General features: G+C 44.7%; 1 non-coding gene and 1 pseudogene across 1 annotated transcript; one reads left to right on the top strand and one right to left on the bottom strand.

Annotated features, from left to right (window-relative positions):
• Nucleotides 1–7,996: 7,996 nt before the first annotated feature.
• LOC149455506 (Nuclear RNase P) lies at nt 7,997–8,345 on the bottom strand (annotated as a pseudogene).
• Nucleotides 8,346–9,255: 910 nt separating this feature from the next.
• On the top strand, nt 9,256–9,321 carry LOC149455505 (small nucleolar RNA SNORD82). Its single transcript, XR_016314046.1, has one exon. It is a non-coding gene; the product is annotated as a small nucleolar RNA SNORD82 (small nucleolar RNA).
• Nucleotides 9,322–16,479: the final 7,158 nt, after the last annotated feature.

The following is a 16,479-nucleotide window of genomic DNA, read 5'->3' as shown; positions in this document are numbered from 1 at the left end:
AGAAGGCTCATGGGAGGAAGGGGAGGAAGTCTGCTGACCTCAGAAGGCTCATGGGGGAAGACCAGTGATAGATAATAGGAAAGGCTATGCTCCAATCGGAATGTACATCCTGTGTATAGGCACTCCCCATTGCATTGTTCGGTGGGAGGGGATTGACTTTATTCATGTGGGGGGCATGTGTGTATTTGTAATAAAACCAAAGGCTGAGTCTGAAACCGGCCCTTATGTGAATTGCAACGTGGTAAGCAAGATTCGCACAGCTTTATGGGGGATTTCTGCGCATCCAACTGCGAGTACTCACGGTAAGGAGAAATTCGTTAAAGCGAATTTCCAAGACAGCAGTAATAACAACAGCATTGGTATCGATAAGTGAAGCAATAACCCTCAGCATTGGTGTCAGTGGATGCAGTAATAACCCCCAGTATTCATGTTGGAGTGTGCAGTAATAACAACAGCATTGATATCGATAAGTGAAGCAATAACCCTCAGCATTGGTGTCAGTGGATGCAATAATAACCCCCAGTATTCAGATTGGAGTGTACAGTAATAACAACAGCATTGATATCGATAAGTGAAGCAATAACCCTCAGCAATGGTGTCAGTGGATGCAGTAATAACCCTCAGTAATTATGTTGGAGTGTGCAGTAATAACAAAAGCATTGATATCGATAAGTGAAGCAATAACCCTCAGCATTGGTGTCAGTGGATGCAGTAATAACCACCAGTATTCATGTTGGAGTGTACAGTAATAACAACAACAGCATTGATATCGATTAGTGAAGCAATACCCCTCAGCATTGGTGTCAGTGGATGCAATAATAATCCCCAGTATTCATATTGGAGTGTACAGTAATAACAACAACAGCATTGGTATCGATAAGTGAAGCAATAACCCTCAGCATTGGTGTCAGTGGATGCAGTAATAACCCCCAGTATTCATGTTGGAGTGTGCAGTAATAACAACAGCCTTGATATCGATAAGTGAAGTAATAACCCTCAGCATTGGTGTCAGTGGATGCAGTAATAACCCCCAGTATTCATGTTGGAGTGTGCAGTAATAACAACAGCATTGATATCGATAAGTGAAGTAATAACCCTCAGCATTGGTGTCAGTGGATGCAGTAATAACCCCCAGTATTCATGTTGGAGTGCGCTGTAATAACAACAGCATTGATATCGATAAGTGAAGCAATAACCCTCAGCATTGGTGTCAGTGGATGCAATAATTACCCCTAGTATTCATGTTGGAGTGTGTAGTAATAACAACAGCATTGGTATCGATAAGTGAAGCAATAACCCTCAGCATTGGTGTCAGTGGATGCAGTAATAACCCCCAGTATTCAGATTGGAGTGTGCAGTAATAACAACAGCATTGATATCGATAAGTGAAGCAATAACCCTCAGCATTGGTGTCAGTGGATGCAGTAATAACCCTCAGTATTCAGATTGGAGTGTGCAGTAATAACAACAACAGCACTGGTATCGATAAGTGAAGCAATAACCCTCAGCAATGGTGTCAGTGGATGCAGTAATAACCCTCAGTAATTATGTTGGAGTGTGCAGTAATAACAAAAGCATTGATATCGATAAGTGAAGCAATAACCCTCAGCATTGGTGTCAGTGGATGCAGTAATAACCCTCAGTAATTATGTTGGAGTGTGCAGTAATAACAAAAGCATTGATATCGATAAGTGAAGCAATACCCCTCAGCATTGGTGTCAGTGGATGCAGTAATAACCACCAGTATTCATGTTGGAGTGTACAGTAATAACAACAACAGCATTGATATCAATAAGTGAAGCAATACCCCTCAGCATTGGTGTCAGTGGATGCAATAATAACCCCCAGTATTCATGTTGGAGTGTACAGTAATAACAACAACAGCATTGGTATCATTAAGTGAAGCAATAACCCTCAGCATTGGTGTCAGTGGATGCAATAATAACCCCCAGTATTCAGATTGGAGTGTGCAGTAATAACAACAGCATTGATATCGATAAGTGAAGCAATACCCCTCAGCATTGGTGTCAGTGGATGCAGTAATAACCCCCAGTATTCATGTTGGAGTGTACAGTAATAACAACAGCATTGGTATCGATAAGTGAAGCAATAACCCTCAGCATTGGTGTCACTGGGAGCAGTAATACCCCACAGCACTGGTATCAGTGGGTGACAAAGGTAATGTAAGTACTGTTTGTCTTGTAATCCAGGTACTAGCCTTCTTTTCACAAAAATGTACTTCCTCCTCCCTCATAAAATAGCCATCAATTATCCAATAGTATATATCCCGGCTGACAATAGTACTTTAGTTTTGGCAGTATTGGACCCCATTAATAGATGTATTTAAGGCACATGCACCTGAATGTAGAGCAGCAATTATCCATTCAATGTCAGAATGATCTGCAGTGTTCCATAGCATTGTCAGCCCCACGCGGAGGTATGACCTGCTTCCCCTGACATAGCTAAACTGTTGTCAGGAGAGCAGGATGAATTACAGTGTGCTGTGATTACATCAAACAGGGGGAACAAAGGAGGGCCTACCTCAGCTTTTGTCAGGTGAGCTTAACATGTAGATTTAGGAAAACACCTTTTGTTGACATTGGATTTGAATAGATTGGTATTGTATGTGTTCTGCTCTAAGCTCAAACCCTCCTGTTATTGACTAGCAACACACACTGAATCCACCTTTTCTCTAAGATGTGGTCCATTTTCTTTCAACTCATGTCAAGCATACAGGAAATCAAATATTTAAAGGGGAGCCTATATTTGATCGCTAGGCAATAAGGCCTTCCTTTTTTTTTTCTTGGCGACCCTTTCTGGATATGTTGCAGCTTGACAGAAAAGTTGTTATAGCAACGTTTAGTCCATAGGGGGTGAGAAGTGTTTTGTTTGTTGATTTGTGGAAGTAAATAGCATTCAAATACAAGGGGATAACTTACATTGATGACATTGGAGCCTAAGGAGCAGTAATCTGATAATTGGCATGAGATAGGTGTCATGACCCTGAGATATAATTGCTATGACCCCCTGCACAGCCAAGTGACAAAACAACCCCCTGGGAGGTAGCAGTGTACAAGACATGGCAGGAATAAATGTTTCTTAATTGACTTAAAGATTGAGTTCATGACTTTCTGTCAGTATTACCTATGCTCCAAAGGTAGTAAATTGTAATATGCAGTTTCTAAAATGGTTACTAAACCCAGGACCCTGCATTCACTATATCTGGTCTCCCACAGTACACACAACATGGAAATTGTAGTACATTTAAACTGCTAAATACCTTTTCTCATCAGCAGTTAGAGCAGTCTTGCGACTTCTATCAGTGTCCAGCTGAGCACTGGTTAAAGCTTGTAGGAGGAGTTTTCTTTCTGCTCTAGGAAGATGCAGGGCCCCTGACCTCTGTCTGGACAGTGCTGATTGGCCCTGTGCTGATCACATGCACTCTCCCAAGAAAAGAAAAAAAAACCTCTCTGCAATACACACCAAACTGAGCATGTGCAGAAGGGCTACGGGTTCAGTCTGTCTTATCAGCGTAGATATTTGAACAAGAGGAGAGGCAGAGAAGACAGGATCAAAGAGCCTTTTTACACAATGCAGAGGATTAACCCCTTAGGTTCTCCATAACAAGCAGGCTTTACTGCATATACAGACTGATTTAACTGTTGTGGGTTTAGAAACACTTTAAAGCCTAATAAACTTTCAGTTTCAATCAGTTAAATACATTCCAGGTGCATCAAAGCAACAACTTAGCATAGGTTTAAGGGTTATTTCCTTTAGAAGGCAACCACAGCTTGAGTAGAACAGCCCATCCCTTGCCAGCCTGCTGTGAAGAAGAACACTTGACCTCTGTGGAAGCATTAATCTCTCTGCAGAGCTTTAACACACCCCCTGCCAAGACAGACCTTCTGCTCAGCAATCATTAAAGCTCATACTCTTTGCTGATTGGAGAGCTCTAGCTACGATTCAGCAGGGAGCATGTCCTACACGTGCAGAGAGATCACTGCTTCCCCATAGAGAGCAAAGGTCCTTTTCTACAGCCTGCTGAAAGTCGACAGGCTTTCTTACTTAAAGCCCAACTCCAGGAAATTTAGAAATGATCCCTTGCAGTAAGTCTATGGGACACCGCAAAGAAGACTTACTTACCTGATCCTCTGTTTGCCCGCATTGCTACACTGGTCCCTGACTAAATACCACCGAAAGAAAGCTCAAAAAATGATAAAAATGTCATATGTGTACAGTGTTGCATGACCGCGCAATAGTTATTCAAAGTGCGACAGCACTGAAAGCTGAAAATTGGCCTGGGCAGGAAGGGGGTGAAAGTGCCCGGTAGGCAAGTGGTTAAAGGATAAGTTTACCTTCAGGGGAAAAAATATAATAAATGCACATATTTTTGCAGAAAAAAATGTGCATTTATTATTTTTCCCGCATGCGTCTGCAAAGTAGATTAGGGATGCAATGTCAAGCTCCTGCAGGCAAGCTCCACAGGTTTCAGCCTGTACCTCCATACAGACTGTCAGTCTGAAAGTTACAGGGCTTGTGAATGAACTATGAAGGAGCTCATCAGCGCTCTCTCAGTTCATTGAGAACTGCAAGCTTTCTGCCGTGGTGGCTGATGGGACCTATAGTTCATTCATTCACAGATCTCTGAATAAATGATGCAGCTGTGTGAGCTGTCAAAAAATCCTGACGAGGGATATAACTCTCCCTTACTCTATCCAAAATGAAAAAAAAACTGCCTTTAGTTCTACTTTACTTTCAGTCTAGCAACCCTGTATCCTCCCTGGCGGTATTCCCGAGTGTAGCTCGGGGTAAAGTTTCAGGACCACAAGCAGTAACCCTAAGCTACACTTGGGCTTACCATGCGGCGCTGCTCCGGGATCCCTCAATCTCTTACCTTGTCCTGTGCTCCGGCGATGTCCCTCCTGCAGTGTCCCCTGTAATGTCCTCCGGCCGATGTCGGCATCTGTCTTCTGGGTTCCATCCCCTGCGAGCGTCGGGACGTACAGGGATGGAACTGGGGGGAAATTTGAAAATGTCAAAAAGTGACATTCACTAAATTCACTAAAATCACATAGTAAAACATTACTGTATCAAACCATTTCACATACATTTTGTCCCTAGTGCTTTGTCCTGTGCCCTGCCTCCATTTTCACTGTTCATTCTGCCTGGAAACTGAGAAACGTCCATGGCGTCCAAAAAGCGTCCCTTTAGGTCAAAATCGGTTTAAGACCAGCTAGAGAACAGCGATAGTAAATCAGAACTACTTGCAGAATTGAGTGATAATAATTCATGGGGAAATTCGTCATCAGACACTGAAAACGATTTTGCGACTAAGATCAGTGATGTGCGAACTTGGCGCTATATTTAAAATTTCAGTGTTTTTGGTTTGATTATATTATTGAATTAAATTTATTATTATATTATTATTTTTTATGATCATTTATTAAATTATAATTTATGATTTCGTGTTTCAAATTTTAACATACCCTTGGTGTTTACTAGACTCTTGTTCGGACAGATTTCAGTGAGTTATTCCTAAGAATTACAGGCCTACAATAAAAAAAATACATATTTCCGTGCAAAAAAATGTACCGCTTTGAGCACAGAAATATGGACATAATCAGACCGCTAGGGAGGTTAAACTTCCCATTCCATTGTCCTTCTGGCTGGACATGTAGCAGCTCTACTATCAAACTCAGGCAAGGAATTGCAATGCTCCTTTCCGGCAATACTAAATAATATAATAAAGACATAGCCATAGTTACCACTAAAAACCATGCTATCAGCACTTTCTGTCTACAAGTTGAACTTCATCTTCCTGTCTTTTCTGGACTCCTATAATTAGTATAAACCAAATACTGATCTACAACTATGTTTAGCACAGTTACTTTGTGGATATCATGTGACCAGAGACGGCTCCATCAGGTTTTTCAGGGAGACAGTGGTGAGGACCACATGAAAACCATTGACACTCATATTTGTGATTTCTACTTTTAGCAAACCACACAGATAATGTTATGTTGTTTTTCTTAATCTTTTTATATTTCAGTCCATGTAATGATTGTTCCTGGCATGTATGCTCTTCAATTATACGCTATTGTATAAAATGAGCATTGACTAAGGGAAGACGACATATGGCTAGAAAAGCTTATTCCGTGTTTTTAATTCTTAGTAATAATGGAAAGGCTGCTGTAAGCAAATGGCAATATACTGGTAACAGATAAAGAGTTGTATATACAGTATATTGATCACATCTGCTTCATCCAGTATTCTATGTCCAGCTGATCATTGGTGATCAGTGGGCAGAATGCATTGGTGGCCTGTGGGAAGAACGGCCCTGGCATTGGTGGCCAGTGGGAAGAACGGCCCTCGCATTGGTGGCCTGTGGGAAGAACGGCCCTCGCATTGGTGGCCGGTGGGAAGAACGGCCCTCGCATTGGTGGCCGGCGGGAAGAACGGCCCTCGCATCGATAGCCAGTTGGGAAGAATTTTGCCCCTTTTAGTGGTAATCATTTGAAAGAGTGGCCCTTGCATTGGTGGCCAGTGGGAAGAATTCGCCCTTCCCCTTTTAGTGGTAGTCATTTGGAAGATTGCCTCCTACAATGGTGGTCAGCAGGCCACTCTTACAGACCGCTAAAAAGATCTTTGGTGTCCTGCCGTTGGCTCTTCAAATAGGCATTGGGTGCAGAACAATTCAGGCACCATCAGATTCAGCCACAATTCAAAGGACTCTTAACCTCTGGAGGAGCCCCCAGGGTTCCATGGAACACTGGTTGAGAATGGAAGGTCTTGGAACCGAAGAAGTGGTTTTGTCGTGGCGGAGTATAATGAGGGTGGAGGAGGAGAGAGTAGTCTGAATTGGGTCGTGTAGTGCCACCACAGGCCATGGTGGAGTATAATGAGGGTGGAGGAGGAGAGAGTAGTCTGAATTGGGTCGTGTAGTGCCACCACAGGCCATGGTGAAGTATAATGAGGGTGGAGGAGGAGAGAGCAGTCTGAATTGGGTCGTGTAGTGCCACCACAGGCCATGGTGGAGTATAATGAGGGTGGGGGAGGCGAAAGTGGTCTGAATTGGGTCGTGTAGCACCCACACAAGCTGTGGCGGAGTATAATGAGGGTGGGGGAGGGGAGAGTGGTCTGAATTGGGTCGTGTAGCGCCCCCACGGGCTGTGGTGGAGTATAATGAGGGTGGGGGAGGGGAGAGTCATCTGAATTGGGCTGTGTGGCACCCACACAGGCCGTGGCGGAGTATAATGAGGATGGGGGAGGGGAGAGTAGTCTGAATTGGGTTGTGTAGTGCTCCCACAGGCCATGGTGGAGTATAATAAGGATGGGGGGGAGAGTAGTTTGAATTGGGTTTTGTAGCGCCTCCTACAAGCCATGGCGGAGTATAATGAGGGTGGGGGAGGGGAGAGTGGGCGTGGTGCAGTATAATGATGGTGGGGAGACGAGAGTAGTCTGAATTGGGTCATGTGGCGCTCACACGGGCCGTGGCGGGGATTAATGAGGGTGGGGGAGGGGAGAGTAGCCTGAATTGGGTTCTGTAGCGCCCCCACAAACCGTGGCGGAGTATAATGAGGGAGGGGAGAGTAGTCTGAATCGGGTCGCGTGGCACCCCCACGGGCTGTGGCGGAGTATAATGAGGGTGGGGGAGGGGAGAGTAGTCTGAATCGGGTCGTGTGGCGCCCACACAAGCCGTGGCGGAGTGTAATGAGGGTGGGAGAGTAGTCTGAATTGGGTCGTGTAGCGCCCCCACATGCCGTGGCGGAGTGTAATGATGGTGTGGGAGGGGAGAGTAGTCTGAATCGGGTCGTGTAGCGCCCCCACATGCCGTGGCGGAGTGTAATGATGGTGTGGGAGGGGAGAGTAGTCTGAATCGGGTCATGTAGCGCCCCCACATGCCGTGATGAATAATGAGGGTGGGGGAGGGGAAAGTAGTCTGAATCGGGTCGTGCAGCACCCTCACATGCTGTGGTGAAGTAAAACTTTGGTGAGGGAAGGGAGAGTAGTCTGAATCGGGTTCTGGTAGCGCCCACACGCACACATTTCTTCACTCTTCAGTGGGGTGCTTCCATCTCACACATGGGACTTTCTCTGCCAGCCAATCAGGAGTCTCCCTCCAAGGTCCCACATGACAACATCTCTTCTTTTCTTCAATTTTCGTTTGTTGTTCTTCTCATGTCATGTGGTCTGGGTGGACTCACTTCACCCTAGTCGGTTCAGGTGATGCCCTGTGAGGGCAGTGATTGGTTCTAGCCTCACACCCCTCCAAGGTATTGCAATGATTCCACCCCCCAGTGGGAGTGGAATACTCAGCACATAGCCTTGGCAGTGAGCTTTCCTTCACGTAATTACTATGGTGTGCCCTGTTCTATATAAACTCTTCAGGATCTGTGAGGGTCACATCATGGAGAGCCCGTCCATCTCATTCCCTTTATTCCTAGACGTGTCTGCTGTGATGTAGATGTATTATTATTAATAATGTATACCTCCTACACCAAATACCATACTCATACATTACACACAACCGCTCAGCCCCCATCCCCGGATAACACAACAACATACCCACAACATTTATGCAAATAAGAGGGGCGGAGACTTTGCCACCTACCACTCAGAAAACGGGGGCGTGGCGGCAGAGCATGGGGGCGGGGCGACAAAGCCTTGGGGAGGCATCTCTATGTCCTCCCATTGAACGTTTTAGGGGGCGTGGCTTTCACCTCCATAAATGTGGGGGCGTGGTACCTCTCTAAATGAGAGTGGGGAAAAGACCGAAACTCCGCCTGGGGGGAGGAGTATGGTGTAGAACTCTTCAAGGGGGCGGAGAAGAGGCGGGGTCAGAATCCTCATCTGCCGTGATGGAAGGGGCGGGTCTCCACCTAGGAGAACAGGAGGCAAACTCATAGAGAAAGAGGCGGAGCTCTGTGGGTTAAGGACACCTGAAGTGACAGGCTGCCTTCTTTTCTACTTCCGGGTCACCTCTGTTTCCATGGCAACGCCCTGGGATTACAGGGGAAGGAGACATGGACATAGTGGATGGCTCCTCCCACTCTTACAATACTAGATATGTAATAGAGAGATGGTGTCACTGAAATTTGGTTTGGTGTGTTAATGGAATTCTATTCTTTACATGAATCTGAAGAAGAGAAAAAACCTGTTGCCAAGAAAGCTCCTGCCAAAATGCCTCAAGGGAAGAAACCTGTAAAGGAGGAGTCTGAAGAGGAGGGTAAGCTGCCTGCTGTCTTGTAAATTGTTGGCACAAATGATGAACAATTTTGGGACTTAATACTGACCTTTGATGACTGATGTTTGCTGATGTGCCATAAATGGGATAACTTTGTTTTTAACATGCAATGGAGATCTGTTTTTACTGTAACTTTTATTTTTTTTTTACTTGTGTAATGAAAGAAAACCTTTTGTCAGATTTTTTTTTTTTTTTGCGGTCTGTGTCCCCGTGTCCCCGAGATTCAACATTTTGTTGCCACCAAAACATGAATGCAGGAGACCTTTTTCTATTGGGGGCACTTTTTCCTGTGACAACTGTCTGAGAGGATATCCTTTACATTGGAAAGATATCTCCTCTTCATGTTGAGGCAACATTGAAGGAAGTGAAGGGAATTCTCTGACACAGATGGTCAATAAATGTAACCCTCTCCTCTTCTATCCAACATATTTAAAAAGGGGAAAAAAAGCCTTTTTGCTCTACTTAACTGCATTGCCATATTTAACCACTTCCTGTCCGGACACTTTTACCCCCTTCCTGGTCCAGGCCAATCTTCAGCTTTCCGTGCTATCACACTTTGAATGACAATTGCGCGGTCATGCAACACTGTACCCATATGAATTTTTTAGCATTTTTTTTTAGACAGATAAAGCTTTATTTTGGTGGTATTTATTCACCACTGGGATTTTTATTTTTTTTGCTATGTAAATGAAAGTCCAAAAATTTTGAAAAAAAAATGTTTTTCTTATAAAATTTTGCAAATATATTTTTCATCATAAATCTTGGCCAAAATGTATTCTGTTTTATCTTTTTAGTAAAAAAAAAATCCCAAATTAGTTTATAACCAAAATTATAATTTTTAAACATTTGTTTTTACTATTTTATTTTTTTATATTTGTTTTTTTACATACTGTCACTCTAGGAGTGGAGTGTCACCATGGTGACACTCTACTTCCTTTTTCTTTTCTTTTTTTTTTTTACACTGATTGCTTTTACACACATAAAGGCTGTAAAAGCAATCATTTCATATTCTCTCTGGCTGCATTCTTGCAGCCATTGAAAACTACTGTGTGAGCTGTGATTGGTCACAGCTTGTCACATGGTACAAGGGTGTTGTGAATAGCCTTGTACCATGTGACCTCTGTGGTCATTCACAGATTTCACATGTAGTAAGCAATGATGTCAGAAGTGACATCTTGCTTACTACTCTGCATGTGATCACTGATTGGCCAATCAGTGATCACATGATTGGGACCTCACACAGAGATCCTGTACTACGATCAGTGTTCCACACTGACACAGCGGGCACCGGATCGCGGTGCTGCGAGCTCCCAGGGAGCGTGCACAAGTGGGGGGTGGGGAGACCGTTTATAAACAGCCACCCGACCCTGCACTGCCACCGTCCAGCCGTTTATATACAGCGGCTGGACGGGAGGTGGTTAAATAAGATGACATTTTACAAAAGTGTGTTTTGAGGTTTTTTGGATACAATATGCAATAACTTTTTGAAATGTCAGACTCTGAAGAAGATGAAGAAGCAATGGAAGTGACACCAACTGTTACTAAAGGGAAAAAAAACTGGTCCTGCCAAAAAAGAGGAATCTCATGAGGAGAAGGAGGACGAGGAGGAGGATGATGATGATGAAGAGGAGGATGATGATGGTATGTTCTATTTAAAATGTACAAGCTGGCAGGAGGGAACACAGAGAAGAGTGTTTGATGCATCTGATGTTTGAATATTGCAGCTGCTGGGGAGTGTAGAAGTGGCAGCTTTTCCTTAAGGTCCCTTTCACACGGCTCTGCTTAGGCTTCCCTACAGCAAGGTTTTCATACAGGTGAAGCCAGTCTGTGGGGGATTTATTTTTTTATGCTCAGTGTCATTGCCCTGCTGGATCACCGAACTTCTACTAAGCTTCAGCTGGCAGACAGCCATCCTGACATTATCCTGGAGGATATTTCACTAAGTATGGGAATTAGTTTTCTACTCGATGATGGCAAGTGGTCCAGGCCCTGAGATAGTGAAGCAAGCTGAAATCATGGTGTTTCCTCCACCACGCTTCACTGTTGGGATGTTATTTTGATGTTGAGAAGGTGTGCCCTTCTTGCACTATACACAGTGTTGAGTATTCTTCCAGAACTTTTCAACTTTTGTTCAGTTCACAAAACATTTTTCCACTAGCGTTGTGGTTTGCCAAGCTTCTTTTTGGCAAACCTCAAACATGCATGTGGGTGGGGGCCACCTTGCCTGTGCATATGGGGGTACCTCTTTTCATGTATGAGCTCATCAATGCCTGGGACCAGGCGGGCCACGTTCATGTGAGAGTTGTCATTAACCACTTGCCTACCTGGCACTTATACTCCCTTCTTTACCAGGCCAATTTTCAGCTTTCAACACTGTCGCAATTTGATTGACAATTGCGCGGTTATGCAAGATTGTACCAATATGACATTTTTACCATTTTTTTCTCACAAATAGAGCTTTCTTTTGGTGGTATTTACTCGTCGCTGGGCACGTTACTTTTTGCGCTATAAACAAAAAAATGCAAAAAATTTTTTAAAAAAGTTTCTTTGTTTCTATTATAAAATTTTGCAAACAGGTACTTTTTGATGAGACAGCACTGATGGGCACTGATAGGCAGCACTGAAGGGCACTGATAGGCGCACTGATAGGCAGCACTAATGAGGTGGCACGGATAGGCGGCACTGATAGGTGGCACTGACAGGCGGCACTGATGATGGGTACTGTTAGACAGCACTGATAGGTGGCACTGACCAGTGTCACTGCTGGGCACTGACTGGCGGCACTGCTAGGTATTGCCTGGCGGCACTGTTAGGCATTGACTGGCGCAACTGCTGGGCACTGACTGGCACAACCGCTGGGCACTGACTGGTGGCACTGACTGGCAGCACTGCTGGGCTGCGCTGATGGGCACTGGTGGGTGGCACTGGTGGGCATGGGTGGGTGGCACTGGTGGGCACAGGTGGGTGGCACTGCTGGGCACAGATAGATGGCACTTCTGGATGGCACTGCTGGGCACAGGTGTGTGGCACTGCTGGGTGGCACTGGTGGGCACTGCTGGGCACAGGTGGTTGCACTGCTGGGCACAGGTAGGTGCACTGCTGGGCACAAGTGGGCGGAACTGGTGGGTGGCACTGCTGGGCACCGATCATCAGGGCACTGATCATCAGTGCCGATCCCCGCTCTAACAACTGCCGGTTCTCGGCAGTACTTTCCTCACGATCTGACAGCGTGAGGAAAGTGCAGCCGAGAACCGGCAATTGCATTTCCCTGTGATCAGCGTGTCATTGGACACGGCTGATCACGTGGTAAAAGGCCGCTGTGATTGGCCTTTTACCACATCATGTAATCAGCTGTGTCTGCAGGAGAGCGCGTTCTGGGAGGACGTCATATGATGCCCTCCCAGGACTGGCCAGCCGCAGTGTAGCCGTCATTCGGCTATCTGCGGTCGGCAACTGGTTAAGGTGGAACCCTGGCTTAGAGATGAATTATGCACAGTGTGCAGCCATATGACCTACAGAGTCTCTCTGTAAAGCCTGGTTCACACTGATGGGGTGCGGGATTTGCAGCAAATTCTGTGCATTTCCCGCAGCCCATAAGAATCACACGCCGTTCATGTGAACTACTGCAGGTGTCAATGTTAAATTAACAAAACCTCCAAAACGGTTTTCAAACATAGTGCAATTGGCTGAATTGGCTACCATGGGTGTGAACACTATGGGATCTGATTCCAGTGCAGAAATAAAAGGGTCCTGCACCTTTCCTGCAGGTAAATTGTGCAATTTGAATCACATAAAGTGAATGACTCAAATCGCACTGCAAAAGAATCGCAAGTGTAATTCCTGTCCAAATCACATGAGGTTTCCCACGCCACATCAGTTTGAACCGGCCCTGATGCATATTGTCCCATGTCACTACACATCCTTTTATCCAAATGTTGCATTCAGGAGGGACACTGCTAAGCCTCTACCATCTTCACCAGACCAGGATTCCTCTGCCACCTCAATTCCAGAGACAAAATGGGGTCCCACCATGCCCTAGTACAAACCTTGTGCATGCACACAATTAACTCCTTCTTCTCCTGTACCATGTGGCTGCATACATCGGGTTTCATTACCACGGGTTAGGTCCCAGTACTTCTCGATCGGAGAACCGACCAAGAGGGAGGTGGTCTACCGACCACCCTTGTTACTGGAGTACCTGTCACCTGAGCCTGGTACCTCCCATTAACATCTGGCTGAGTAACATTCTCACCAGCTCATGGTTACACCAACACATGCACACTGCACTCTCAATGGATGGCATGCTTTCCATTGAGAGAGCTGTGCCTCCAGCGCACATGAGAGGGAGTGACGTCGTTGTGGCTCGGCCATTCAGAAGGCCGGAGCCCACAAACCCAGAATGAAGACCTGGCAAGATAGAAGTCCTTTCATCGGTGACAGCGCAAGGCTGGAGGGATTTATTTTTTAGGTAAGTCTGTCATAATGTGCTAGTATTGTGTGCATACTAGTACATTATGACATGAACCAGTGGGGGAACTAGATTGGGGTTTTTTTACTACCTCTTTAAATAAGTGGCTGAAACGGTGGTGCAGGAGAGAAGAGTTGAGTTTACTGTAGAACAGGGAAGACTTAACTCATTAATCCAAAGTGTTGGTAAGGTCGAAAAATTTATTTTATTTATTTTTCTTTTTTAAGTTTTGGACAGATTCCCTCATTTTCTTGTTTTGCCTTTTAAAAAAAAAAACCTCTTTTAGTTGGCAGCTTTATTTTGAAGATAGGATTCCTGCCTGCATTTTTTAATTTCTGATGTGTATGCCATGGGACAGCACTTCCCCTCCTCATTCCTCCCCTGTCTAGTATTACACTGCATGTCTCATAACTGACATTAACAGTTATTAAAGCAATTCATTGTGGGATTTAATGTCAGATTTGTACATTGCATACAAAGCAGAGGCAGCATACCCTGCAATACATCCTAAGCAGATGTAGGAGGATCTTAACAAAGCTCCAGGATCTGGCAATAAAATGATTTTGAAACATGTAGAAGAGGAATATGGAAAACAAGGTTACATGTGGCATTTTCCTTAAAACCACACATTTCCATTCAGGGTTAAAGAGGTATTAAAGCCCAAACCAAATGTAATGTAATATATTGCAGCTTACCAATCAGTAGATGTAATGGCTGCCTTAAGTTTCCCTTTTTTAGACTTTATGCCTCTGTTTTCTGAAATACCTGGTAATTCTGGGTATGGAGGAGCATGGGACTCTCATCTTTTGAAAGTTTAATCAACTGGTGCCATCACTGTTACATGGGGGTAGGAATATATTATGTTTTTGTAGTGGGTTTAGATACACTTTAAACTGGTGGTAGGGAAGCCTAAAGCAGGTATTTTATGGATCATGGCCATACATCAGGGTTGCCACCTCATCTCTTTAACCACTTGCCTACAGAGCACTATCACCCCCTTCCTGCCCAGGCCAATTTTCAGCTTTCAGCGCTATCGCACTTTGGATGACAATTGCGCGGTCATGCAACACTGTACCTATATGAAATTTTAATCATTTTTTTTAGACAGAGCTTTCATTTGGTGGTATTTAATCACCTCTGGGTGTTTTATTTTTTGCTAAACAAACCAAAAATAACTGAAAATTTTGAAAAAAAAAAAAGTTTTTTTCTTTGTTTCTGTTATAAAATTTTGTAAATAAGTGATTTTTCTCCTTCACTGATGTGGGCTAATGAGGCTGCAGTGATGGGCACTGATAGGCAGCACTGATGGGCACTGATAGGCGGCACTGATGGGCACTGATGAGGAGGCACTGGTAGGTGGCAGTGATGGGCATTGACAGGCATCACTGATAGGCACTGAAAGGCAGAACTCATATTTGGCACTAATAGGCGGCACTGATGGACGGCACTGACTGGCACTGATAGGCGGCACTGACTGGCACTGTTAAGCGGCACTGACTGGCACTGTTAGGTGGCACTGATAGGTGGCAATGATGGGCACTGATAGGCAGCTCTGACTGGCACTGATAGGCAGCACTGATAGGTGGCACTGATTGGCAGCACTTATAGATGGAACTGTTTGGCACTGATAGTTGGCACTGAAAGGCAGCTCAGATGGGCACTGATATATGGCATTGTTGTGCATTGATAGGCACTAATATGTGGCATTGATGTGGCACTGATGGGCACTGACAGGTGGCATTGATGGACACTGACAGGTGGCACTGATGGGGCTACACTGATCATCAGTGCCCTGATGTTCAGTGTACATGTGCTCCCTGAGGTAACCGGCATTTCTTTATTTACAGTTGCAAGAAAAAGTATGTGAACCCCTTGGGATTTCGTGGAGTTTTGCATGAATTGGGTATAAAATGTGCTCTGAACGTCATCTACAGTTGTGTCCAAAATTATTCAACCCCCAATGCTGTAAAGGGGTTTAGGGACTATAGTGTACATTTGGAATTGTATTCAGAATCAAATCCTACAAGGACGTTGTAACTACCCAAATGCAACTAAAATGACATCAATTGTTTATGTAATACAGTAGTAAATGGTTCTTATGTGGTTTCTTCATTGCCACAATTATTCAACCCCTTAAAGACTACCACTCTGAAGAACAGAGGTTCATACAGGTGCTTTCCATCAGGTATTGAAAACACCTGTGGATGTCACCGAGCAGCAATCAAGCATAATAAGCACCAATTAGGCAGCTTTAAAATGACTGTGATACTCAGCTCCTTCTAGACATTTACTGGTGTGGTTACAAACATGGTGAAGGCAAGAGAATGGTCCAGGAAGACAAGAGAAGAGGTGATTTCTCTTCACAGGAAGGGCAATGGCTATAAGAAGATTGCAAAGATGTTAAACATACCAAGAGACACCTTAGGAAGCATCATTCGCAAATTCAAGGCAAAGGGCACTGTTGAAACGCTACCTGGTCGTGGCAGAAAGAAGATGCTGACTTCGACTGCTGTGCGCTACCTGAAGCGTAGAGTGGAGAGAAGTCCCCGTGTGACTGCTGAGGAACTGAGAAAAGATTTGTCAGATGTGGGTACAGAAGTTTCAGCCCAGACAATAAGACGCACACTGCGTAATGAAGGCCTCCGTGCCAGAACTCCCAGGCGTACCCCCTTGCTGTCTCCAAAGAATAAGAAGAGTCGACTGCAGTATGCCAAAAGCCATGTGGACAAACCACAAAAGTTGTGGGATAGTGTTCTGTGGACTGATG

Source organism: Staurois parvus, unplaced genomic scaffold (genome assembly GCF_062004578.1).
Source record: "Staurois parvus isolate SC_StPar_1 unplaced genomic scaffold, SC_StPar_1.0 ptg000392l, whole genome shotgun sequence".
In the NCBI taxonomy this organism is placed as follows: Eukaryota; Metazoa; Chordata; class Amphibia; order Anura; family Ranidae; genus Staurois; species Staurois parvus.
The sequence above is the reverse complement of the archived record's forward strand: the minus strand, read 5'-3'. Positions and strand labels throughout refer to the sequence as shown.